Here is a 26458-nt window from a genome sequence, read left to right on the forward strand (position 1 = left end):
AAGGAACAAGGAGAGAGGAAGGAAGAAACAATAAAGGAAGCAAGCAGCAAGAGAGAGAGAGAAATTAAGAAGGAAAAGATTTTAAAAAGATAACTTTTTTTTTGAATATAGCTACATTTGAGGCTGATAGCTCCAAATCTGTTTTTATCTTAAGTAATTAAAATATTAAATTTCCTTTTACCTAATACCATGCAGAAAATGAACATTTGATAACTACTTTTAAATGGGTTGTGATTCTTCTACTTTTAAATTTTATGTATCCTGTTCTATGTGTGTGATGATATTTTATAAACTAAATGACAAACTGTTCTAAAAGAAACAATATGCAAAGTTAATATAACCAATATAATTTTTAAAATGTTCCACATTGGACAGTCTCAACAGAGAGAATATATCTCAAGCAAAAGTAAAAACATAACTTAAGAATTTCAAGATACATATGCATTAAGACTTCAGTTTTTATCAAAAGGTGAGAGATGCTAAAAACTGCTCTGCAAATCAAATAGCCTAATTTGTTATTATTATAATTCCTTTTCTATTGCATTGATATAGAGTTTCTTTACTTGTCTCTCCACGACGACTGTAAGTTCCTTAAGGTAAGCATATCTTACTCCTTAGTCATTTGTTTTCTATACCTCATAACTATTATAGGCATGCTGTATATGTATTATTAATATTTATTCAGTGAATGAGTGCGTGAATGAATAAACATGAGTGACTCTGCACAATGAGATTCTGGGTTACTTGTACTTTATGGTATCTCTTTAAAAGTCTGTGTTGTTTAGACTATTCTTACTTCAAAGTAACTTGTAACCAAAATAGAATTACATGTGCAGATTTCTTCCCTATTCTCTACACTACTTTAGTGACTTAAAGACACTAGTGGAAATGAAATTCACATTTTTCTAAATCATTTATAATAGCACAGAGGGATAGAATTCTAGTCCAAACAAGTATAGATGGGTAACATGCTTAAGCACCTTTACTTTCAATTATAAAGCAAAATACATAGATACAAGCACACAGGTACATAGGCACATACATGAGAATAAGTCTTGTACTTCCTCTTTTTAAGTTCACAACAGATTATCTACTTATAAAAATAATAGGTATTATTTAATGAGCATATACTATATGCCACATTCTATGTAAGCATTGACATATATTGCTTGATCTTTACAACGTTCTTATGAAATAGGATCTACTATTATTCCCATCATATAGTTGAGGAAATCAAAGTTTAGAGAGGTTTAGTAGTCATATATTGCTTTTACATTGAAAGGCTTGGTTTCAAACCCAGATGTATCTAATCTCACACATTTTTACATATAACGGAGTCTGGTTATATGTATAACCTAAGTTTATATGTATAACCTAAGGTTATATGTATAACCTAAGTTTATATGTATAACCTAAGGTTATATGTATAACCTAATATATATATTCCTAAGCATATAACGGAGTCTGGTCTAGAGCAGCAAAGAAGGAAGGACTTAAAATGTCTGAAGGTGTTTGGAAATGCCTCACTTCAAAACAGATTTACAAGTCCAACAATTTTTTGCTTTTTCCAACATCAGAGAAAAAAATATTCATGTGCATTTAAAAAATATCCAGTTGGCATTTCAACCAAAGCCAGGATAAACTGGTGGTCTTCTTCCCACACATGCACACTGTAGATAGCAGCCCTCTGGTTTGGGTTTTTTTTTTTTTTTTTTTTTTTTTGGTAGATAGCTCAGTTTAGTTTCATTTGAAACAGAGTCATCTCTTTTGTTAATTTACAAATTTAAAAGATCAGTGAAGTGTGAGAGTGAAATGGATATAAAAATACAAGAACATATGCAGAGGGTGCTGAGAAGAGGCAGACAATACAGTGTTTCTCAGCATGAGGGCTGCTCTGTTGCATTACTACTTGGGACATCTGTGCCTGCACCAGGCTGTCTCAGAGACAGGCTTCCAGCCAAACCATCATGCAGACTTTGTCCTCCACACAGTCATGGCAATTTTGCTATTCAAAAGCACCTGCCTGCAAATACAATTTGCTCACTGATGCTGCAAGGAGCATGAGAATTATGCACTGTCTCCATCTAATAACACCTTTGCAGTCTCTCTACAGCAGGGGCTCTGCACAGATCTTTTAATCTTCTCACCCTCTGCAGGAAGTAAGAACTATGACTTCTCTTCCCCTCACAAATTAAATTGTATTGCCAGGTAGCAATGGGGCAGTGCCAGCTGAATGAAATTGATAGCAAATGCAGACAGAAGAATTTCAATGTCCTCAGCTGACTTCAAGGGAGAGAGATTTTATTTCAATAGCAATAAGTCAGTGAGTCATGATCCCCAGTGCTGTGCAAGCAGTCTGATCTTGCTCACTAAATCTACAGGTAGGGATGGTGTGGAACAGACATCACCTGCTATCAGCCAACTTAACTGAGGTGGCTCTATCAGCAATCAAGCCTCATCACCCTTGTCCTTTTGCAAACCTGTACAGTTGCTGTCCTCCTGCCTTTTTGGATTGCACTTATGCTTCAATAAATAGCTGCCTTAAAACAGGGTGTTGCCTTCACTTATTTAAATATTCCTAAGCATAGCCAGTAGGGATGGCTTTTAGATTACTAAATTCAAGCTCATCAGGAAGGTACATAGTGATATACCCATGAGGCATATTGTGAGAAATGTTTTCTAATTGTAGGAATCCTGCTGCTTATTCCTGAGAAGAAGATGTAAAAGGTTGAATAGTATCTTTGGAATTCATAAATTATGAATGCAGTCTTCTGCCTACCATGGATGCCATGATACGTACATTGCTTATAGCCTTTCAAACGCCATAGCTAATGTATGCATTGCCAGTGTCATCACCACTATTTCAATTTATAAAGGATACTAAGATAAGTTTCCCCAAAATACATTCCTTGGAACACTAATACTGCATAATAGGGTTCGACGGAAACATCATATCAAGAAATGTTCCTGTGAATTGGTAGGAGTAAGATAAGCTCTATCTTTTGCATTTCTCAAAATTATTTAATTAGAAACCTACTTTTCTCAAAATATCTTGAGGGATAAAAACCCATTAGAATCGCCATCTAAGGAAAGAATGTGAAAACAAAGTGCAGCATAATTTTTACTATCCAAATATTCATGACGGGGGATAGGGATAGGAGCAGCACAACCTGTTCCCTATTTGAGTATTACCTTTTCTGCTCAGATTAAGACCCAGTACATTAATTTCCATCAAGTTTTCTTTATATCATAATAGATATATAGTAAAAATAGCAAAGGCTGTGTCTGTATTGTTCACTCTTGAATTCCCAGAACAAGGCACCTGCTAGGTGCTTATTAGGTAAATGCTTGCTGAATAAATGAATGAATAAATAGATGAAAGAATGGCTGAGTCTGCACATGGCTTTTGATGAATGTGGTTACTTAAGATATTGCACTCTTTTCAAAAGCAAGTGGGCAGTATTAGAACAGATGCTTCTAAGCCACCACATTGGCACTGTTCTCTTCTCTACAACTTGTAAATAATAAAATCACATGCACATTTCAAAATGTCAGCCTCTGTTGCTGGCTGTGTTGTTGCCGTGGCAACATAGACTATGACATTATAAGCTATGGTCTCTGCCATGAAGCTATTTGAGAGTTACCCTGCAGAGTTCCACAATGAGACATTGTTATTATGGATCTCTAACCACCCCTGGTCTGAACATTGATGTGTGTGTGCCTGTGAGAAGGAGGCTCACCTTATGTTAATTTTCTTTATTATTTGGGCCTAGTATTCCAGTTGCTAAATAATTATTTTATCCTCCTTCATTTGCTTCAGTTATGCTCATAGTGGGTAGCATACTGCTTATGAAAATATACTCAAGTGCTGATGATCCAACTTTGAGATTTTACAGACCAGAAGAACTCATTAAACAGGAACAGGTCTATGCTTGTCCACTTTTATTATTGCTAAGTAAAGGCAAAAAATAAAAATAATTACCCAGTATCCTAGTTTTATTAAAGAGTAGGCATTTTGTTTTCCCCATAATAAGAAGCAGCAATAAATAAGGGCAGCCTTGAATTTGAAGAGCCCTATAAAATATCAATCACATTGTCTTTATTCAATGTATTAGACTGCTGAAAATTTCCCCATGGACAGAGCTTATTCTGCAAACACATACATGACAACCTCTTTTAACAAGGATAGTAGGAGAATAAAGGTGACTATGAAATGTAAGAAGCATTATTCTAGATGAATCCAGTGTTCTGTACATCCTAGAATTCTGTCCTGTTGGTGGCAACAGGAAACACAGAACAAGGCTCAGCTCACTATGCCAGTCCCCAGAGTGCATGTGTTCAAGTTCACCAGCATTAACTTTCTCCACTGTCCTCCAGCAGTCAGCCTACCTCTGAACTCTCTCTCTTGCTTATCCCTGATGAGAATAATATACAAGGAATATACAAGGAGTAAAGAGTATACAGCCTCACTTCTCTCTTGAGAAAACTAAGGCCACACATCTCATGATTCCATATGTACTCGTTATCTAAATCTCTACTTATTCCCTCTAGGCTTGGACCTTTTATTGTGTCCACTTGTTTAAACTTTCTGACTCTTGGCTGACACCTGTGTTTTAGCCTTCACTTTGCTCCACAGTAAATTACTAAATTTGGTTTGTTTTGGTCCATATTAGCTGTTCATGTAATTGCTATGACCCTGAAAGAAGATGTTAACTCCGTCACCTTTCTCACTGTGGTTCTCAGGCAGGGTCTCCCTGTAGAAAATTCACCCATGTGTGCCCTCTCTGTTCCAGTTTCTCAGCTTACCAGCGATGGGATAAATTGGGTCAGACAAGTTCTTGTGGACCTGGATTTTATGTGGGAGGGGTCAGAGATGTACTGTGTTTTCCAATCTAGCCATTTCCAAGGAGCCTTGAATGAAGCATAAGCCACGATCTCCACCAGGCTGCCTGTTCTTTGTGTATATACAGCACTGCCCAGACTCCTGGGGAGTCAGAGTTAAGTGTCAGGATAAGGATATAAACCCCATTCCCAACCCTAACAATTTCCATTCCTCAATTCTATTTCTTTACGTACCGACCCACTGCAATCTGTCTTTACCACCCACAGGACACCCCAAACACTTCGGCAAAATTCATCAGTGTCTTCCTTTTTTTTTAATTTTCTTTTCTTTTTTTTGAGACAGAGTATCACTTGTTACCCAGGCTGGAGTGCAATGGCACAATCTTGGCTCACCGCAACCTCCGCCTCCTGGGTTCAAGCAATTCTCCTGCCTTAGCCTCCCAAGTCGCTGGGACTACAGGTGTGTGCCACCATGCCCAGCTAATTTTTGTATTTTTAGTAGGGACAGGGTTTCACCATGTTGACCAGGATGGTCTCGATCTCTTGACCTCGTGATCCACCCGCCTCGGCCTCCCAAAGTGCTGGGATTACAGGCGTGAGCCACTGCGCCCGGCCTTATCAGTGTCTTCCTAATTGTCAAATCCAATGGCATATGTCAATACTGTAATTTTTTTACAACTTCAAAACCTTTAATTTTTGAAAAGTAAAATGTAACTTTTATTCGTCTTTAAAAGATTCTTTAGCTCTGATCTTATTCTTCATGGTTCTAATACTCCAATCATTTTCTCTTTGAAATTCTACACTAACTCTTTTCTTCCATATAAAACATTCTTTCTCGAGTGTACTATAACTTACTTCTCTAACCAGTTCTTCCCAGATTCCTTTGCTTAAATGTTAATATTCTTTTGAGTTCTGATCTTGACCCTCTTCTATTTCTCTTACTTTTCTCTCATTATTTCTGTCCCTAAGTTGACTTCCAAATCTACATAACCAGCTTAGGTCTGTTCCTTGGCTCTCAGTTCTGTGTATATTTCTGCCTGTGAGAACTCTTCACCCAGATAAATCCTAACCTGCATATTCAAAATTAAATCACTTATTCTCACATGACAGCATGAGTAACTCTGCTGACCCATTCCCTGATGAAAACTGGTGAAAAACGTTTTTAAAAAGAAAACACCAAAAACCGCTAGAAATAATCATAAGAGCAAAACAGCAAATGAAAACAAATATTCAATAAAATCTACGAAATTTCAGCAAGAAAAGTTAGAGATTGTAATATTTGCTCCAAAACAGCTCTATTCTTCACCATCTGCCTGGTTTTTTGTTTTGTTTTGCCTGGTTTTTTTGTTTGTTTGTTTGTTTGTTTTGTTTTGTTTTGTTTTGTTTCTGAGAAGAACAAGGCTTTGACATATCCCGTCTGTGTCTGGCTGCCTGATGCTGAGTCTAGTCCTGGTGAATGTTGTTGAAAAGTGAGGCTTTCTTCTTCTGCCCAATGCCTATTCAAGATTGGAGGGTCTACCTCAGGTGTGGCATGCTGAGAATCCTGGGGCTGTAGTGCCCTTTCCCCTGGCTTGTGTTGTGGTCCCTTTGTGCCAGAGGGGCAATCCAAGAAAACATTTGCCTATTGAGTGCTCTCCTAAAATGAGGGTTTTACTCAGAGAGAAAATTGCTATTGTCCCTACTCACAGCTTCAGAGCTCTTGTTAAGAAATTTTTTCTGGGAGGAGAAGCAGGCAGTAGAATAGTGACTTCATCTGCAACAGAGCAGTAGAGAAATTTAAACCTAAGGAAACTCTCAAGATTAGTGTAGCTTGTGTTGAAAGGCAATTAGAATGAGATCTGTGAATCTAATGAAGATACAGCCTAGACTGCAGGCCAGCTAGTTTGCAGGAAATAAGGGAATGGGACAGCTGAGAGGAGCTCTCCTGGGGTCAGAATAAACATCAAACACTGACATTGGAAGCCATTCTTTCAAAGGAATTACATTTAATTAGGTTAGTTTGTAAAGAAATGTATGCCCAGGGTATTGTAAACAATAAAGCAATTGCCAGCAGTGGAGCAAGGGAAAGAATTAGAAGAGAGGCCCACAAAATACCACTGTTATCCCAGGTTGGCTCAAAGCTGTGTCTAGTTGAGGCAACATCAGAGACTTAACACTGTGTGTTGAGGGGTGTGAGTGTACTTTTTTAAAATAATTCAACCAGTCACTAAACAAATAACTGAACAATGAGTAATAACAAACTATGGAAGAGAAGAATTAGTAGCTAGAATTCCTACAATATATTATCCAAAATGTCCAATATCTAGCAAAAAATATGAAGCTATGAAGAATTTTGAAAATATGATCTATACTCTGCCTCAAAAAGAATCAGGCAACAGAAACTGCTCATGAGAGTGAGGAGATGTCGGATGCATCAGAAAGATTTCAAAGTAGACATTATAAATATATTCACAGACCTAATGGAAAGCATGATTGAAGAAGTAAATGAATATACAATAACGATGTTGCATCAAATAATACCAATAAAAAGAAACCATATCTATCTATATAAACACATACACATGTGTACAAACACATACACACACATAAGCCAAATGAAAACTCTGGAATTGAAAAATGAAATTTTTTAAAAAAAGGAGATGCAATAGATTTGAGCTGTCAGAAGAAAGAATTAGTAAACTTGAAGGTAAATTGACAGAGATTACACAAGCCAAAGAACAGAGAGGGGAAAGAAAAACAGCTTCAGAGAACGATGGGACACAATGAAGCACACCATATATATGTAATGGGAGTTCCAAAGGAAGAGAAAAAGAAAAAAAAAAAATCGAAGAAACAATTGCTGAAAAAGCCCAAAATTTTTTGAAAAACAATTACCTATACATAGAGGAAACACAACAAACTCTAAGTAGAATAAATGCAAAGAAACCAGCAAACAGACACAAATCATAGTAAAAATACTGAAAATCAAAGACGAGGATCTCTTGAATGCAGCAAGAGAAAAACACATCACTTACAAGGGAAACCTAATAAGATTAATAGCTGGCCTTTGAGCAAAAACAATGGAGGCCAGAAAGTGGTGGGTGATATACCCAAAATGCTAAAGAACAAAAAAAAAAGTCAACCAAGGTTCCTCTACTAGCAAAGCTAGCAATCAAAAATAAAATCAAAATAAAAAATTTCCCAGATAAATAAAAACAGAAATTTTGTTGCTACCAAAACCATCTTACAAGAAATACTATAGGAAATCCTTCAGGCTGAAAGTAAATGACCACAAATAGTAATTAGCATTCACAGGAGCAAACATGAGCACCGTAAAGGTAATTATACAATTATAACAGTCACTGTAAATTCATTTTTCTGTTTCTTCTCTTAACTAATTTTAAAAAGCAATTTTATAAAATGATATATGCAAAATATATTGTTAGGACTGTAATATATAGAAAAATAATAAATACATAGTATATTTTCCATTAACAGCATAAAGGAAGTGGGCAGGAGCAAAGCTGTAATGGATTAAAGAAACAATGACAGATGGTAAAACAGTAAATATATCAATGTATTGTTTATTTGTAACATTAGTAGATGAAGTATGTATAACAATAGTATAATAAAAAGGGGGAAAATGGAGTAGAGGTGTATAGGAGCAGCACTTTATGTATTATTGAAACTAAGCATATATAAATCTGTAGCTGTATATGGTAAACCCTAGAGATAACACTGGGAAAACAAACTCAAAATGGTGAAAAATTATTGATGAAATGATAACGCTACATTAGAAAATATTCATTGCAAACGAAAGCAGTAAAAGAGGACTAGAGGAGCAAAAAAGACATGTGACAAAACAAGAAATAAATAGCAGACATAAAAACAATTGTATCAATAATAACAGTACATGAAGAGCTAAACAATCCCATAAAAACCAAAGGTTATCAGATGAGATAAAAAAGCATGATCCGACTATATATTATCAATAAGATAATATTCAAAGATACAAATTGATTAAAGTAAAATGATTAAAGTAAAAGTAAAGAAAAAGATATATCCTGTAAAAAGCAACTACAGAAAGCCTGAAGCAGCTATACTAATTGCACATATGATAGACTTTTTTTATTGCATTTTATGTTTTGGGGTACATGTGAAGAACATGCAAGATTGTTGCATAGGTACACACATGGCAGTGTGATTTGCTGCCTTCCTCCCCTTCAACTATATCTGACATTTCTCCCCATGCTATCTCTTTAGCAAACGAGTCACTTGAGATAAAGAGAATAAAAGGGTTAATTCATCAGGAACAGGTAACAATTATAAAAATATATGCACCTGGCCAGGCCCGGTGGCTCATGCCTATAATCCCAGCACTTTGGGAGGCTAAGGAGGGAGGATCACCTGAGGTCGGGAGTTTGAGACCAGCCTGACCAACATGGAGAGAAACTCTGTCTCTAATGAAAAATGCAAAATTAGCTGGGTGTGGTGGTGGGCATCTGTAATCCCAGCTACTCGGGAGGCCAGGAGAATTGCTTGAACCAGGAGGTGGAGGTTGTGGTGAGACATTTTATATATATATATATATATATATATATATATATATATACACACACACATATATATATAAAATATATATATACTATATATTATATATTATATATTATATATTTGTGTATTATATATCATATTATTATATATTTATATATTATATAATTATTATATTATATATTATATTATATTATATTATAATAATATAATATATAATATTAATATAATATAATATATTAATATAATTATATTATATATAATATATATAATATTTATATTATATATTTATATATATTATAATTATATTATATATTTATATATTATATTATATTATATATTTATATATATTATATTATATATATTATATATTTTAGTGTGACATATATATGTATATGTGCCTAATAAAGGAGCACTAAAATACACAAAACAGACATTGACTTAAGTGAAGACACAATTTAATAATGGAAGATGCAAATGTCAATATCCTATTTTCAATAATAAATAGAAGAACCAGACAAAAGAGCAACAAGGAAACAGAAGACTTGTGCAACACTGTAGTCCAACTAGACCTAACGGATACCTATAGAACGCTCTACCCAACAAAAATAGGATATATTATTCTTCTCAAGTACACATGGATCATTCTCCAGAATAGAACATATGTGAGGCCATGAAATAAACCTCAGTAAATTTTTAAAACAATAAATACAAAATATCTCCTTTAGCTATAATGGAATGAAATCAGATCAATTATAGCGGAAAATATGGGAAAGACACAAATATGTAAAAATTAAACAAGACACTCCTAAATCATCAACAAGTCAAGAAGAAATTCAGACGGAAATCAGAAAAAACGTTGAAATGAATGAAAATAAAGGCACAACACATCAAAACTTAAGGGATGCAGATAAAGCTATGTTTAGAAGAAAAGTTATAGCTGTAAATACCTATATTAAAAATAAAGATCTCAAATCAGTCACCTAACTTCCACCTTAAGACATTGGGAAAAGAGCAAAGTAAAGCTAAAACAATCAGAAGTAAGGAACAAATAAAGATCAGAGTCCTAATTAATAAAATTAAGTTCAACTTAAGAAAATAGGATAATAGGAGAAAATTAATTATGCCAAAACTTGGTTTTTGAAAAGAGCAACAAAACAGAGAAACTTTTAGCCAATTTGATTGAAAAAAAAAAAATAGAGAAGACTCAAATTACTAGAATCAGAAAGGAAAGAGGGGACATTATTACCAACTTCACAAAAGTAAAAAGGATTATAAAGGATTTGTATTCCAACGAGTTATATAACTTAGATGAAATGGTCAAATTCTTAGAAAGATACAAACTACCAAAATTGATTCAAGTAGAAATTGCCAGTCTGAATAGCACATAACAAGTGAAAAAGTTGAATTAGCAAAACAAAGCAAAACAAGCCAAACCAACAACCCGCAAAGAAAATCCCAGACTATATTTTCATAATTTAGTTTTATCACAAATTCAAAGAAGAGCACTTCCCAACTCATTTTATGAGGCCTGGTATATTGAGTATAATACTGATTTTGTTTCAATAATATTCTGGGACCAAAACCATACAAAGATATCATAAGAGAAAAAAATAATGATATCTTTGATATATTGGTCTACAGACCAATATAGCTCATTAATCTGGCTACAAAAGTCACAACAGAATACTAATAAATAAAATCTAGCAACATATAAAACTAATTATACATCATAACCAAGTGGGATTTATCTTGGAGATACAAAGTTAGTTTAACATCTGAAACTCAGTGAAATGTGTGTGTGTGTGTGTGTGTGTGTGTGTGTGTATACATTATATATATATACATACACATATATATATACACATATATATGTAGGTACATATATGTATATATGTGTATAATAAAAATATATAAAACAATATACATATAACACATATACAACTATAATTATATATGTGTTATAACTATATGTATGTGATATATGTATGTTTATTGTTATATATATATTTATTGTTATATACAATAAGTGTATTGTTATATATAACAATATACTATATATATGTTATATACAATATAGGTTACTACATATTGTTATATATACTATATTGTTATAACAATATAGTAATAATATATTGTTATAATACATATTTATTTATATAACAATGAATATATATAACACATAGATAACTACATATAAATATATAAAACAATAAATATATATAACAATATATATTAACATATATATATGGAAGCAGATAAAGAATGAATATATATAACATATATAATATATATAAGATATATATAATATATAAGAATGAATATACATAATATATATATTATATATAGTATATATTATATAGTATATAGTATATAATATAATAATATAGTATATATTATAGTATATATATATATAGTATATATATACTATATATAAAATATATAATATATAATATATAATATACTGTATATAAAATATATATTATATATAATATACTATATATAATATATAATATACTATATATAATATATATTATATAATATATATAATATACTATATAAAATATATATTATATATAATATATAATATACTATATATATAATATATAGTATATATAATATATATAATATACTATATATAATATATATATCTGGAAGCAGATAATGAATATATATATCACATAGATAACTACATATAAATATATAAAACAATAAATATATATAACAATATATATTAACATATATATATATATATGTATGGAAGCAGATAAAGCAGTGTTTAGAAGGAAAGTTATAGCTGCAACCACCAACATTAAAAATAAAGATCTCAAATCAATAGCCTAACTTCCATCTTAAGGCACTAGAAAAAAAAGCAAAGTAAAGCTAAAGTAAGCAAAAGTAAGGAACAAATAAAGATTATAGTTTCAATTAATCAAATTGAGTTCAGATTAAGAAAATAAGACAATAAAAGAAAATTTGTTACATTGTTATTTAATTACTATTAACTAAATTATTATGTTTATTTAATTATTTATTATATTACATTATTGTATTAGTCTGTTTTCACGCTGCCAATAAAGACAGCAAATTACCTGGGACTGGGTAATTTACAAAAGAAAGAGGTTTAATGGACTTACAGTTCCACATGGCTAGGGAGGCCTCAAAATCATGGTGGAAGGCAAGGACGTGCAAGACACATCTTACATGGATGGCAGAAGGCAAAGAGGGAAAGCTTGTGCAGGGAAACTCCTCTTTATAAAATCATTAGATCTAATAGACTTATTCACTATCATGAGAACAGCATGGGAAAGACTTGCCCCCAAGATTCAATAACCTTCCACTGAGTCCCTCCTACAATAAGTGGGAATTCAAGATGAGATTTGGGTGGGGACACAGCCAAACCATATCAGTTATTTTATATATGTGATATATATTATATAAACATACATATAAAACAAAAAACAATTTATATATATAAATATAAATATATATATAAAAATAAAACAAAAAAATTACAGTCATCTCAATAGAAGCAGAGAAAGCATTTGATAAATCCAATACCCATTATGATAAAATAGTCATAAAACATAAGAATAGAAGAAAACTTCCTTATTCTAATAAAGGTGATCTACAAGAATCTTATAGCTAACATCATACTTAATGGTGAAAGACTGTATGGTTTCTTCCTAAGGTCAAAGGAAGAATGTCCACTCTTACCACCTCTAGTCAATGTTGTACTGGGAATTCTCACCAAGAAAATAAGACAAGAAAAAAATATCTGTATTGGCAGATGACATAATCTTGTACATAAAAAATAACGAATCCACTAAAGATTATTAGAACTGATAAACAAGATTATCAAGGTTGCAGGATACAAGATCAATATACCATTTTATACCCACTAGCTGGCTAGAATTAAAAAGTCAGATAGCAAGTATTAGTGAGGATATGGAGAAATGGAAACTCTTACACACTGCTGGGTGAGAATGTAAAATGATTCAGCCTCTTTGAAAACCAGAGAGGAACCTCTTCAGATGATTGAACATGGAGTTACCATAGGATCCAGCATTTCCACTCCTAGATATAGATAGTAGATAGATAGATAGATAGATAGATAGATAGATAGATAGATAGATAGATAGATAGGATAAATGAAAGCATGTATCCACACAGAAATTTGTACATGAATGCTTATAGCAATTCATATTATTTATAATAGCTAAAAGGTAGAAACAGCCCAATATCTATCCATCCATTCATTAATGGATGAATAGATAAATTAAATGCAGTATATTCATATAATAGGATACTAGTTGGTCATAAAAAGGAATGGAGTACTAATACATGATAAAACCTGAGTGAACCTTGGAAATGTCATGCTGAATGAAAGAAGCCCATTACAAAAGGCCATATACCACATAATTCCATTCATATAAAAGTCCAGAATCTATAGAGACAGAGTATATTTGTGGTTGCTTGGGTGTTTGCGGCTGGTAGAGAAAGAAGGGATGTGGCATGGGAGGTGGGGTGAGAGAGAACTAAAGGATATGGAGTTTCTTTTCTCTTTTTGACAAAAATATTCTAAAATTGACTGTGGTAATAGTTGCACATCTGTTTGAATGCACTAAAAATCATTGATTTTTAAATTTTTAGTGGATAAATGGCACAATATGTGAATTACATCTCAATAAAGCTATTCAAGAATTAACCAATCCTTTCCCCCAGATCTGCATATTGTCCTGTCTTCTTCATGACATTCTGTTAACCAAGCAAGGCACAAAGTACCTTGGAAGTTATGCTAGACCACCCCCTTTACCTTTTCCCCAGCATCCAATTCTTCATCACATCTGCTTCCTAAAAATCTCCCTGACCTGCCCCATTCTCTCCATCCCTCTAGCATTCCCTTAATTAATGGTCTTTTTAAAAATAATATTTCTCTTGATATGTCTTCCTGTACTACAAGTTGAGTATGAAGGGAATGGTATTGAAATTGATGGTGTATGTGGTGGGAGGATTGAGGGATATATTTATTTGCAATCCAATAGTTATTTATTTTTGTTGTTTTATTTGAAGAGTTTTAGGCAATGACAATGATAGTGGCGGGGGTTTACTCCCATCTCTACACTCTTTCTTAATATCTCTCAATGTTTTTCTACATTTGTGTGATTTTCTTTGTTAGATTGATGCATTTTAAGCTGAATGGGGAAGCTATACATATCATCTAGCCCAACTGTAGTTTTGATCATGTACTTGGGTCATTTTATTTCTTTCCTCTCATTATTCACTTCCAAGCAACCAAAAATTTCTATTTTGCTTTCATAGTGCAAAAATTAGCAAAATATCTATGTTTCTATATACATATAATTATTTGCTAGGACAATATATGATAATTATTTGAAGAAATTACAAAGCAATAAAAAAATAAATCTTGGGAATAAATAAAGTAATTTGGGGTTCATTTACTTTCAGCCTAAAGGATTTCCTATAGTATTTCTTGTAAGATGGCTCTGGTAGCAACAAAATTTCTATTTTTATTTATCTGGGAATTTTTTTATTTTGATTTTATTTTTGATTGCTAGCTTTGCTAGTATAGGAATCTTGGTTGACTTATAATTAATTTTCTATAAAGGGGAATATTGTAAAGGTAAAGAATTTTGCTAATATAGGGTAATTTTATCTGTGAAAAAGGAGATGGTCAGAAATAATTAATACATTAATCATTAAAAGAAAATTATTTTACAATGAGCATTATTGTGAGTGACTTTTCTGGAAGATGAAATGTACAGTGTTTAGGTAGGTTGGAAAAGATTATTTGACAAAACAGATGGCAGCTCTGAAAAGTTGAACTTCTATTTGTTTAGGTGGTTTTAAGGAGAATACCTAGATTGGATTCCCTACATCTGAAAAACAAGGATTCTCAACTTGGCAAATATAGAGACTGGACTTTAAAAAATATATATCCAAAGATGATTTGATACTAGAAAAACAGCTCATGGTAAACTGACAGGAATGTTCCTACCTAGACATGTGCACTCTCACAATAATTAAACTGTATGGGCAGCAAGTGTGAAATCAAAGTTTTGCCCGGTCAGTAAAGAAACAGAACACAGAAATTAGGTCATCTTAAGTATGTCAGAGCAGAGGCAAAGTACTCCCTTTAGGACCCCATCTGGGGACGACCTGTCAGAGAGCACAGTGCATGGCTTCATCAACCAAGACTCTCCCTGCAGAGAGAATGCCTTTTACATCTTCTCTTCAAGACTTCATCTTCCCTGCATGGCAATATATAGTGTATATTCACATATAAAACAGCACACAACCAAACTGATGTTGCTTCAGTCTGGAAATAACAATGATTGTGATTAATGTAGCATCAACTGTTCCCTGTGTCTCATTAGACTGCAGTTTGCTTTGGTGATGATGTCCGACATGTGTCCAAAACTGAGAGACATGAGTACTGTCTATTTCCTCGGCTATTAACATGTCAGATTTTCATATGTGTGTTTTATTAGCTAAACTTTCATAGTACACATTTTTCTCTGTTTTGAAGGTATTTCACCTCAGGGTCATCAATATTCCTTTACCATTTTTCTCTCTTTATACAAGAAAATAAACTTCACTATATATTCCAATATATAAAGAATATAAATTGGCCTGCACTCACATGAAAATGTTGACACATTACTTACTTTCCATGAAACAAATAAAACTAATTTGCACATTTACATAACTATAGCTACAGTTTACAAGTAAGACCTAAAGTTAAATACACAGTGCTTAATTAATAACCACCAAAAAAAAAGCAACACTTTTTTAAAGGCCTTACTCAGCATCTAATATCTGTGTATGATTTTTAAATCATTTGTTTGTCCTTACCCATAATAGAACATTCTCAGTCTAAGGAAGCTATCTCACCGATTGTCAGAAAGGATCAATCAGGTATAGTCAGGATGAACGATTCACGCAATGAAAAGCAATTGGTCAACTGCTGCATGCCTGAGATGGGTGACTATTCCAGGAGAAATTACCTTAGCCCCCGCCCCCTCAAATATTTTTCCAGATTAATATTGCAGGAGACAAAAAAGCTAGGCAAAACATATCAATGTTTTGTCAAGATATTACTGAATGTAACAAAAGACAGCAAACGAACAGGATTGAACACATAAAATACATGCAATTCAGTTAGAACTGATTTGTCCTCAAAACAGAACCAGAGGCTAAAATATAGATATGTTCCTTCTGTGTAGATGTGCTATATACTCTGTGCTGTGTGCTACCGCCTTCTGGCATCTAGGCAGCCTGTACCTTAGGTTCCTGGGAAAAAGGCATAGTACAAACTCTGTGTGTGTGTGTGTGTGTGTGTGTGTGTATCTGTGTAGGACATTGGACCCAGATTCCTATGTGGCACAAACTCTGTGTGTGTGTGTGTGTGTGTGTGTGTGTGTGTGTGTGTGTGTGTATCTGTGTAGGACTTTGGACCCAGATTCCTATGTGGCACTCCTGGTCCTGGCCTAGGTCTTGGGATCTCCTATTGCCCCTCTATTCTAATACCCAGATCAGGTTTTTCAAATGTGATGTCCCAAGCAGTACAATTTATCCAAGAAAGTATAAATCGTAATATTCAGTGCTCAAATTTGAAAAATAGTATTAAACCAAGTTAAGGGCCTCCTTAAAACTTTTCACATGCATTAATTTGCTATTGTGTGTTGTGAATGGTCACAACTGAGATAATATAGTATATTCTCTTTTCATCTAAATTCTCTCTTTCAGCTCTGTAATTCCCATTGATATCCAAGTAGAATATCCAGTGGAATGTTTTGACCTAGAGTAAACTCTGGGCCCTTAAGGCCCTTTACTCAAGTCTCATCCACTGTCTTGGCATTTGAAGTTGTGCCAGTCAGGAGGAAAGAAGCATGCATAACCAAATGAAGTTGCCCACCCTGAAGCTTTCCATGTCTACCAGTATGAGGTAGTCCCAAACCTATTTTATTGAGTGATGCATGATGGGAAACCCTCCATTAATGGAGCTGAGATCATAAACCCCAAATGAGGAAATCCAGACATAAAAGGGCATTCCAACAATGACAAGGGTTTTTGAGTATTGCTTCTCATACTGAATCTCTTCCCAGAAGCACTGTGGTACTTGGCTTACCCCATACCAGCCTTCCTCTTCAGGCACTTCTACCTAGAGGGACGTCTGGTGACATAGGGAATATTTAGCATTCCCTGTTGGTCATAAGATTGTCACAACAAATGTACTCATTCATGGATACTGAATTGTAACTGTCTGTATAGTATTATTCTGACCACAGCAAAAGATAAACTTTGCAATTTACAAAGAGCTTTTAATAATATTTTATTAAATTAATATTTTTATTTTAGAAAAGGACCAAAAACTAACACATGGAGAACTCTGAAATGAACAAATTCCAGCTGATACTGAAGAATATCCCATAAGGCATCAGGAATCATCTAATGCTTCACTTTCAAAGAGTGCCTGCTGGCAGGCAACGCTCAAACTTCCTACAGATTGGCAGAAAAAATAATTATTGTGACTCCACTGTGCAAGATGAATGGGAAAGAAAGGGTCCTGGTACACAGAACTTAATTTTCAATAAAGTCTCCTAAAGAGAAAAGAGAGCAACAACTGAACACTCAATTTTATTCTTTGTTCAGCTTGCTGGATCACAAGAAATGCTTCTTTCTGAAGTGTTTTTTCTTAGAAAATAATAAGATAATGTGAAGCAGGCTGGAAGAGTCAGGATTGCACTCATTTCAGAATCAAACAAACCAGGAATTGAATAATCACCTCTTCTACCTTCTAGTTACGTACCTTGAACAAATTCATTAACTTTTCTAAGCCTCAGTTAGCCCACCCCACACATGAAGATAATAATACCTAACGTGAATGGTTAACATGTGACTATCACCTTGAAATGTTTCTGGCTCATAATAGGCATTCTATACATTAGGTCTCTACTAGGCTAAAATGAGAACAAGGCAAATAAGAAAATACTAAAGGCAGAATAGCACAAAGAAGAATTATACGTCTTGTGTCTACACTTGTTATTACTCCACAGAAAAGTCATTTTACCTAATTTGATCATAGGTCATATCATAACTCCATTTTGACAAAATACAGCATTTTATGGTGTGAAATGAGCTGTAAACCTGACAGTCGGATCTAGCATTGGTAAGGGATAAAACTAATCACACTGTTCGTGGAAGCCTTAGCTCGCCAAACTTTAGGAAGTTTTTGGAAGACAATAGATTCATCATCTGGGAAGCAAAGTTTGGTTTATTTTGGGTTTCACTTTAGAGCCAATATCTGAAAAAAAATGTTCTATACTATTTGCCAAATATAAGAAACTGATGATATAAAATCGCAAATAATGATTGAATATTAGAATCAAATGCAGTAGCTAGTTTAAATGTAAATGCCAGTTGTTCTTTAAACACTTCCACTTACAACTTTAGGACTGATGAGGCCTTAGAGCTTGTTCTGACCTAGACTGAACTTTTAGCGTGGTCCTGAGGTTATTATCCTGACACACTTGATGCTCAATTTTGCTGAAGCATAATAATGAAGACCAACGTGTTAAAGGTGAAATAAAACCAGACTGCTTGAAAGCGGATGTATTCTGAGGATAGTTCAAGAGAATTGGAATGTGGGTTGGGGTACCCTATATCAAATAAGTATTTGCTATAAAGCACATTAGCCAGGAGAGATAATACAAGAATCAGTACCAGGGTACTCCAGTGCAGGGTCCCCAACTCTCGAGGCCAGGCTGGTACTATTCTATGCCTGTTAGGAATCAGGCCACACAGGAGGAGGTCAGCAGTAGGTAGCAAGCATTACTGACTGAGCTCCACCTCCTATCAGATGAGCACCAGCATTAGATTATCATAGGAGCACAAAATCTGTTGTAAACTGTGCATGTGAGGGATCTAGGTGGCGTGCTCCTTATGAGACTCTAATGCCTGATGATCTACAGTTGGAACAGTTTCATCCCAAAACCATCCCCCCATCCCAACTCTGTGGAAAAAATGTCTTCCACGAAACTGGTTCCTGGTGCCAAAAAGATTGGGGACCACTGCTCTGGTGCATCAGTCAATGTTTGATTGGAAAACCAGAATCACCATAAATATCAATGGAACCCACAGAGATGTCCATGGAAAGCCACAAGCCTCTCCACTACATCTTCTGGGAATAGGGTTGCCTCTCACTTTCTCTGAGAATTCAACGGATAAAAGTAGAAACAAAATGACTTGGTCAAATAACAAAATCAAGACAAAAGACAAATCAAGAATGTGTGGACTATTTATGTGGCAGGTGTTAAGTGATTTATGAACATTATTTCATTTACTTTCACAACATAGATTCTTTTTCTTTCATTTTACGAACAATGCAACTTAATCGTAAAGGTGAAATAAAGATCTCTGAATCATTAAACCAGTAGATGATAAAGTCATTGTAAACTAAGTTTGGATCTAAACACAGAGCCACTGCTACCACACCGTATCACATCCCATGAAGGGTCTAGAAAGATTGACATTGCTTTTAGTAAGATACAAGTATTTTCATTATTAATTCAAGTCTACGTTGGCATTTATTTAACTTTTAATGTGTATTTTGTGGCATAGTCTACCTGCATCAGAATGACTGGGAGAATCAGCTTTTTTTTTTTTTTTTTTTTTTGGAGTCTTGCTCTGTCACCAGGCTGGAGTGCAGTCACGCGATCTCAGCTCACTGCAATATCCACCTCCTGGGTTCAAGCAATTCTCCTGCCTCAACCTCCGGAGTAGCTGGGACTATAGGCGTGCGCCACCATGCCCAACTAATTTTTGTATTTCTGGTAGAGACAAGGTTTCACCCTGTTGGCAAGGATGGTCTTGATCTCTTGACCTGATGATCTGCCCACCTCAGCCTCCCAAAGTGCTGAGATTACAGGTGTGAGCCACCACGCCCAACCAAGAATCAGCATTTTAAACTAGCTCTCTGAGTGATTAATGTTTAGCTTTCAGTTTGAGAACTGCTGATTTCGACATTTTCTCAATCATCAGGGTGAACACAGAATTTGGCTAGGGGCAGGAGCCAATTTTTCTGCAACTAATATATTAGACTATACTAAAATACAGAATTATATAAAGGTTCTGCAAAATACAGAATTAGAGGTAATTCAAATTTTTGCCTTCTTTGTAAATATCATTGCTTTACATGATTGCCTTCTGGAATTAAATAACATGTTGTGATTATTTCCAAATAAACAGGAATCTCAAATAAGAAAGTATAAATGTTTACTTTTTTCTAGGACAAAGCAGTAGTCATAAAAGTATATTTTCAAATGTATAATAATGTTGTCTGTGATTCCTTTTGTCCCAGCTAATTGTCACCCCTTCTAAAAGCAGCTGCATTGTTAAAGTCAATTAACAATGCACTTGGATCCATTTTGGTTTCCTACACAATGACCTAGTACACTCAGCACTCCAGTGACCCTGGCAGACAGAACAGTACTTTCAAGTACTTAACAGTCATTACTCAGAAACTGTGTAATGACTGGTCCTAGTTTCCAAGTAGGATATAATAATCTTAATTGTAGAGACATCTCTTTTGACTGAGAGATATGCGCTAGAGTGAAGCTTATGCTCAAAATGAATTCAGCAGCACAAGGAAAATTATATTTAAGAGAATAACCATGAAATTTCAAGTGTGTCACCTTGAGGGTTTAAGCAAGTAAAAACTTTCTCATTATTCTGTTCTCTGTAGAGCTAAATGTTTGTGCTTTTAATTTTCTTGTCTGGTAACCAATACGTTAAAAACAAAACAAAACCAAAAAAAAAAAAAAAAAAAAAAAAACAGTTCTTATGCCCAGAATGCCTTCAGAAACTGAAAGCACAAAATATTTAGATTTGATAACCTAAAGAACATTTAAGTTAATTTAAGATAATTATTATAATTGAGAAACATAATGGACATGATTTTTTTTCAAGGATTCTTGAAAAAAACATAAATTAAAAGAAATTATTATAAACATGCCAAATTGGAAAAATGTGGTCCATCAGACACTGTTAACTTTCTTCCCAGGAATTTCACCCCTGACTCCTCTACTCTCAGTTGCTTGATTCCTGACTACAGGATGGGTTCTACCACCTGGAAACCATGAACAACCAGAACTTTGTTCCAGAACTGCCTTCCTGGTAAAGTCTTCTTTTTGGTGACTTTCCATATGCTCGTTGACACCACGTTCCCTCAATTCCTATAGGATATGTATTTTTGATTACTTAATCTGGATTTCAGATTGTGGATCTGTAACCTTTTTATCTTCTGGTTTTCTGGGACCCATCTCACCTGCCTTTTAATATTTTTTTATTTTTCTTGATGCTCCTATACATACCCCAGACACCTGATACTTTGTTCTTCCCTGGAGGTCCTGGTGATTTCTCTAACCCACTCAATCACCTTTCATTTCAGTGAGAAAGATTAGGAAACTAGTTTTTCCCCAGATCTCATTTTTTCTCAGGTTTATTGCAGGAGTTTTCATACTGTCTCTTAACGTAGCTGTGAGAATTAAATGAAATGACACATGAAAGGTACCCAGTGTCTATATACATACAGCACCTGTGGCTTGGCAGGTCCTCAAGAACTGAAGCTAATTCTTCCCTATTTTGTTACTCTCATAATGCTTTGACACATAGAAAAATTTTGTAATGTTTCTGTTTCATGCAGCAGTTCATCTACTGTTTCTAAACAAATGCGGCATCCAATAAATTTTTTAAATCTCCGGGGTAAGAATTATATGCTCTAGTTCATTTGAAAGCCCCATTGCCTAGCACCAGGCTGGGCATGATAGTATGTGTACAATAAATAATTACTGAAATGAATTAAAGTGAATGGAGAGCTGGAAGAGTTTGGATGGCAGTTGCCAGGCTGCCTGTTAGACGTTATTCCTGACAGAATGTCTCCCATGAATTAATGATTCAGAACACCAGGTGGTCAGCTACAACTTCCTAAAAAGGGAAACAAGCAGGAGGAGAGGAGGATTTAGCACGAAAGCCTAAGTTTTACCACAGTGAATTCAAAATCCTTCTTTATCGCTTCGAAGCTAGGCAGCTGGTGTCACAGCTTCATTCCGACTGTTTGTGTGGTGGCAGTGACATTCTAGGGCACAAGGCCGGATGTTCCGGAGCCCCATCTCACTCCCACCCTCATTCCAGGTGCCAATGATCTCAACGGTTCATTTGTACTTATGTTCACCTAAATAGGTACAATATTTGTAAAACTACATGTCTAGTGTTTTTTTAAAGTCAATGAAAAATTCTAAATGATTTTTAAACTCCCTGGGCTTCAAACTTGGCAGGAGCACACCAATTTGGAGGAAATTGTTACTGGTACCAGGACTCTCCTTTGTTTTATAGCTATAGCCTGCAGGAGTTCTGAGAGTCCTAGGAATGAACTTTGAAAAAATGTTACTGAACTCATGCCTGCCCTGATAATGAGAACGAAGCCTTGTATTTCTCAATTCAAACAAAAGAATTTTTTTTCTTTTAACCAATGCCTATTTAAGCATTCGAAAGTGCACATGCACATACATACGTAAAACACTTTCCTCTTTGAAATATTGCATACTATTCTTTCATATAAGTATCCCTTTTCATAACCACAGCAGACCATGGCCCAACAAGATGAGCTTAAGGGGCCTAAAAATGCAACCTCCATCCAGAATTTGACTTTGTAGGTTTTACTTTAGCTTTTGGAGAGGTCTGAGTGTCTTATGGTGTACAGCATCTGTCTATAAACATGGACATTTTCAGACAGATGGCACTCTACATCTGAGCTTCCATCTTTTATTTCTAGCAGAAGTAGATCAGACAAATATACAGATAAGACAAATCTACAAATTAACCTGATAAAGGGAGAAGAAAAATGTTATGTTATAGGATAGGAGAATGTGTAGATTATCACTCGCTGGTCTTATTAGTTAACAGATTACAGGATGGAGTACAATGGAGAAAAATTCACTGACGTATATTTAAACTCGGACACCTCAAACTGAAGTGAAAGAACAAAGAGTGCTCCCTAATTCTAATTGGACCAATTTATTCAGTGAGAATTACTTCTCACTCAGCTATGTCAGAACTCCTGCAAATTGCTTCATATAACTGTATGTAATACTGATACTAAACTTGTGTTTTGAGGAATGTTTTTATTGAATGTAAGGGAGTAAGGGACTTTGGTCTAACACCCTGGTATTTGTATTTCCAGAGCAGTATTGTTACTGCCAGTCTGTCTCAAATATTGACATTTAGTTTTCAAAAGTGAATATACCAGATGCAGCATTGTGCAATCAGTACAAATTCTGGACAAAGACCAACTGTTGGTAAGCACACAATTGGAACTCTCCAACATTGACAGTATGAATACAAAATGGTACAGCCACTTTGGAAATAGTTTGGTTTTTTTTTTTTTTTTTTTTTTTTTTACAGTGAAATGCACACTTACCATGTAACAAGAAACCATAACCCTATGTATTTATCCACTATAATAAAAACATACTGTATGTTGATACAAAGGCTTGCAGTCCAATGACGATAATGATATTATTCATAACAGTAAAAAAGAAAACTGGAAGCAACTCAAATGCCCATTAACTGATGGATCAATTTAAAAATTGTGGTATATCCATGCAATGAAATACTACCCATTAGTATGAAGACAACTGCTGATATGCGCAAGTTAGATAAATCTCAAGAGCATTAACCAAGGGAATAAGGCTAAACACAGATGACTGTATTCTATATGATTTCATTTATATGAAATTCTAGAAAAGGTATAAGTTTTTAGTGACAAAAACAGATCATTGGCTTCTAGCAGGCAGGACAAGGGAAAGAGACTGACTTTAAAGAGGCACAAGAAAATTTTTAAAGTTGATGAAAATGTTCTACAGTCATGATCGTAAGTGGTGTGTATATATATATTACACATATACACACACATTTGTGAAATGTACTGTGTATATTTACTATATATACATATATAATATGTATATATAATTTACCATATATTTATATATACTGTATATATTTGTGAAAACTTAAATTTGACACTTGAAATGGGTAATTTTTTTTGTAGATTATACCTCAATAAAGAGCTGATTTTTAAAAATATGAAGTAGTTATTTGTAAGAAAAGACATGGGTTTCAAAAGTTTGATTCTTGTAAGTCTCTAAGAAAGACTTCATCTTATTATGTGGTGAGAAAGGATTTCCTCGAATTCTACTTCTCAATTCAGTTTGCTCCAAATTGCATGGAACTATTGGTGGACAACATATGGGTGATAAATATTTATATAATCCTGAGGAGCTGTGAAAATAAGCAAAGAGATAAAAGCATACCAAATCCATGTTATTCATATTTTTCAGTTTCTGAGAAAAACTGAAATAATTATTCTGATTTTTTGTTATTAAAGTATTTGAAATGTCTGAGAATATATCACATTAGAGAATCTGTTAAATACTGAAGAGAATCTGATTGTTAATAGACTTGTGATTTTATTTTAAAATGAATGAAAATAATATTATTAGATGTTTAAATTTTGATTTTAATTGTTAAAAATACATACTAATTTTAAAATATAACCTAGGCCTTTGGGTTCAAAGTCTTCTAAATTTATTGACTAAAAATATTCTCATAATTTGGCAATAGGCACTAATGAGAGTATCATTATCAGTCAACAAGAGTAGGGTTCAAGATATATATTCTTTTATTCAACTTATTCCTATACCAACTTGCAATTTTAATGAAATGGTGAAATTTCCTTCCATCTCTTCTCCTTCCCCTTTCCCAAGAATTATTTGTCTCCCTAAGATTTCAGGCTTTTAAGAAAAAAGCTAGCATTCCATTGTTTTCTTTGCTTTCAGATGAAAACACATTATTTCTTTGGGTGCCATAGCCAAGTTGCTTGAAAGAAGTGTAAAGAAGGAGGGCAAATCAGTGGATTCTAAGTGAAAGGATTAATCTATACTTCAAAACTATTATCCTGCTACAGTACCAAAGCCATAAAATTTTATATGTTCATTTATTTAGCCATCCCAATTCTAGAAATATTCTGTACAGCAAAAGAAACAATCATTAGAGTGAACCAGCAACCAACAGAATGGGAAAAAATTTTGCAATCTACCCATCTGACAAAGGGTTAATATCCAGATTCTACAAGAACTAAAACAGAGTTACAAGAAACAAAGAACCCCATTCAAAAGTGGGTGAAGGCTATGAACAGATGTTTTTCAAAAGAAGATGTACATGAGAAACAAACATGAAAAAATGCTCATCATCACTGGTCATTAGAGAAATGCAAATCAAAACCACATTGAGATACCATCTCACGCCAGTTAGAATGGCAATCATCAAAAAATCTGGAGACAACAGATGCTGGAGAGGATGTGGAGAAATAGGAACACTGTTACACTGTTAGTGGGAGTGTACATTAGTTCAACCATTGTGGAAGACAATGTGGTGATTCCTCAAGGACCTAGAAATAGAAATTCCTTTTGACCCAGCAATCCCATTACTGGGTATATACCCAAAGGATTATAAATTGTTTTATTATAAAGACACATGCACATGTATATTCATTGTGACACTGTTTACAATAGCAAAGACCTGGAACCAACCCAAATGCCCATCAGTGATAGACTAGACAAAGAAAATGTGGCACATATACACTATGGAATACTACTATGCAGCCATAAAAAAGGGTGAGTTTGTGTCCTTTGTAGGGACATGGATGAATCTGGAAACCATCATTCTCAGCAAACTGACACAAGACCAAAAAATCAAATACTGCATGTTCTCACTCTTAGATGGGTGTTCAACAATGAGAACACATGGACACGGGGGGGGGGAGCATCACACACTGGGGTCTGTTGGGGGGGGTAGAGGAGGGACAGTGGGGGGTGGGGAGGTTGGGGAGGGATAACATGGGGAGAAATGCTAGATATAGGTGATGGGGGGATGGAGGCAGTAAACCACCTTGCCATGTAAGTACCTATGTAACAACCCTGCATGATCTGCGCATGTACTCCAGAAC

General features: G+C 34.3%; 2 long non-coding RNA genes across 4 annotated transcripts in view; one reads left to right on the forward strand and one right to left on the reverse strand.

The window, feature by feature from the left end:
- Positions 1-20689, forward strand: part of LOC141581479 (uncharacterized) — an 83381-nt gene extending 62692 nt beyond the window's left edge. For 2 of the 3 annotated variants that reach the window (XR_012514145.1, XR_012514143.1), the window contains 2 exons: positions 553-596; positions 2690-2905. This is a non-coding gene — a long non-coding RNA (uncharacterized LOC141581479). Of the gene's footprint in view, positions 1-552; positions 597-2689; positions 2906-17754 lie in introns of those variants that run through there. The other variant, XR_012514144.1, reaches the window with a different exon arrangement.
- The window catches only part of LOC141581480 (uncharacterized), a 239668-nt gene that overhangs the window by 23176 nt on the left and 190034 nt on the right, over positions 1-26458 (reverse strand). The window lies entirely within an intron of this gene.

Source organism: Saimiri boliviensis, chromosome 15 (genome assembly GCF_048565385.1).
Source record: "Saimiri boliviensis isolate mSaiBol1 chromosome 15, mSaiBol1.pri, whole genome shotgun sequence".
NCBI lineage: Eukaryota > Metazoa > Chordata > Mammalia > Primates > Cebidae > Saimiri > Saimiri boliviensis.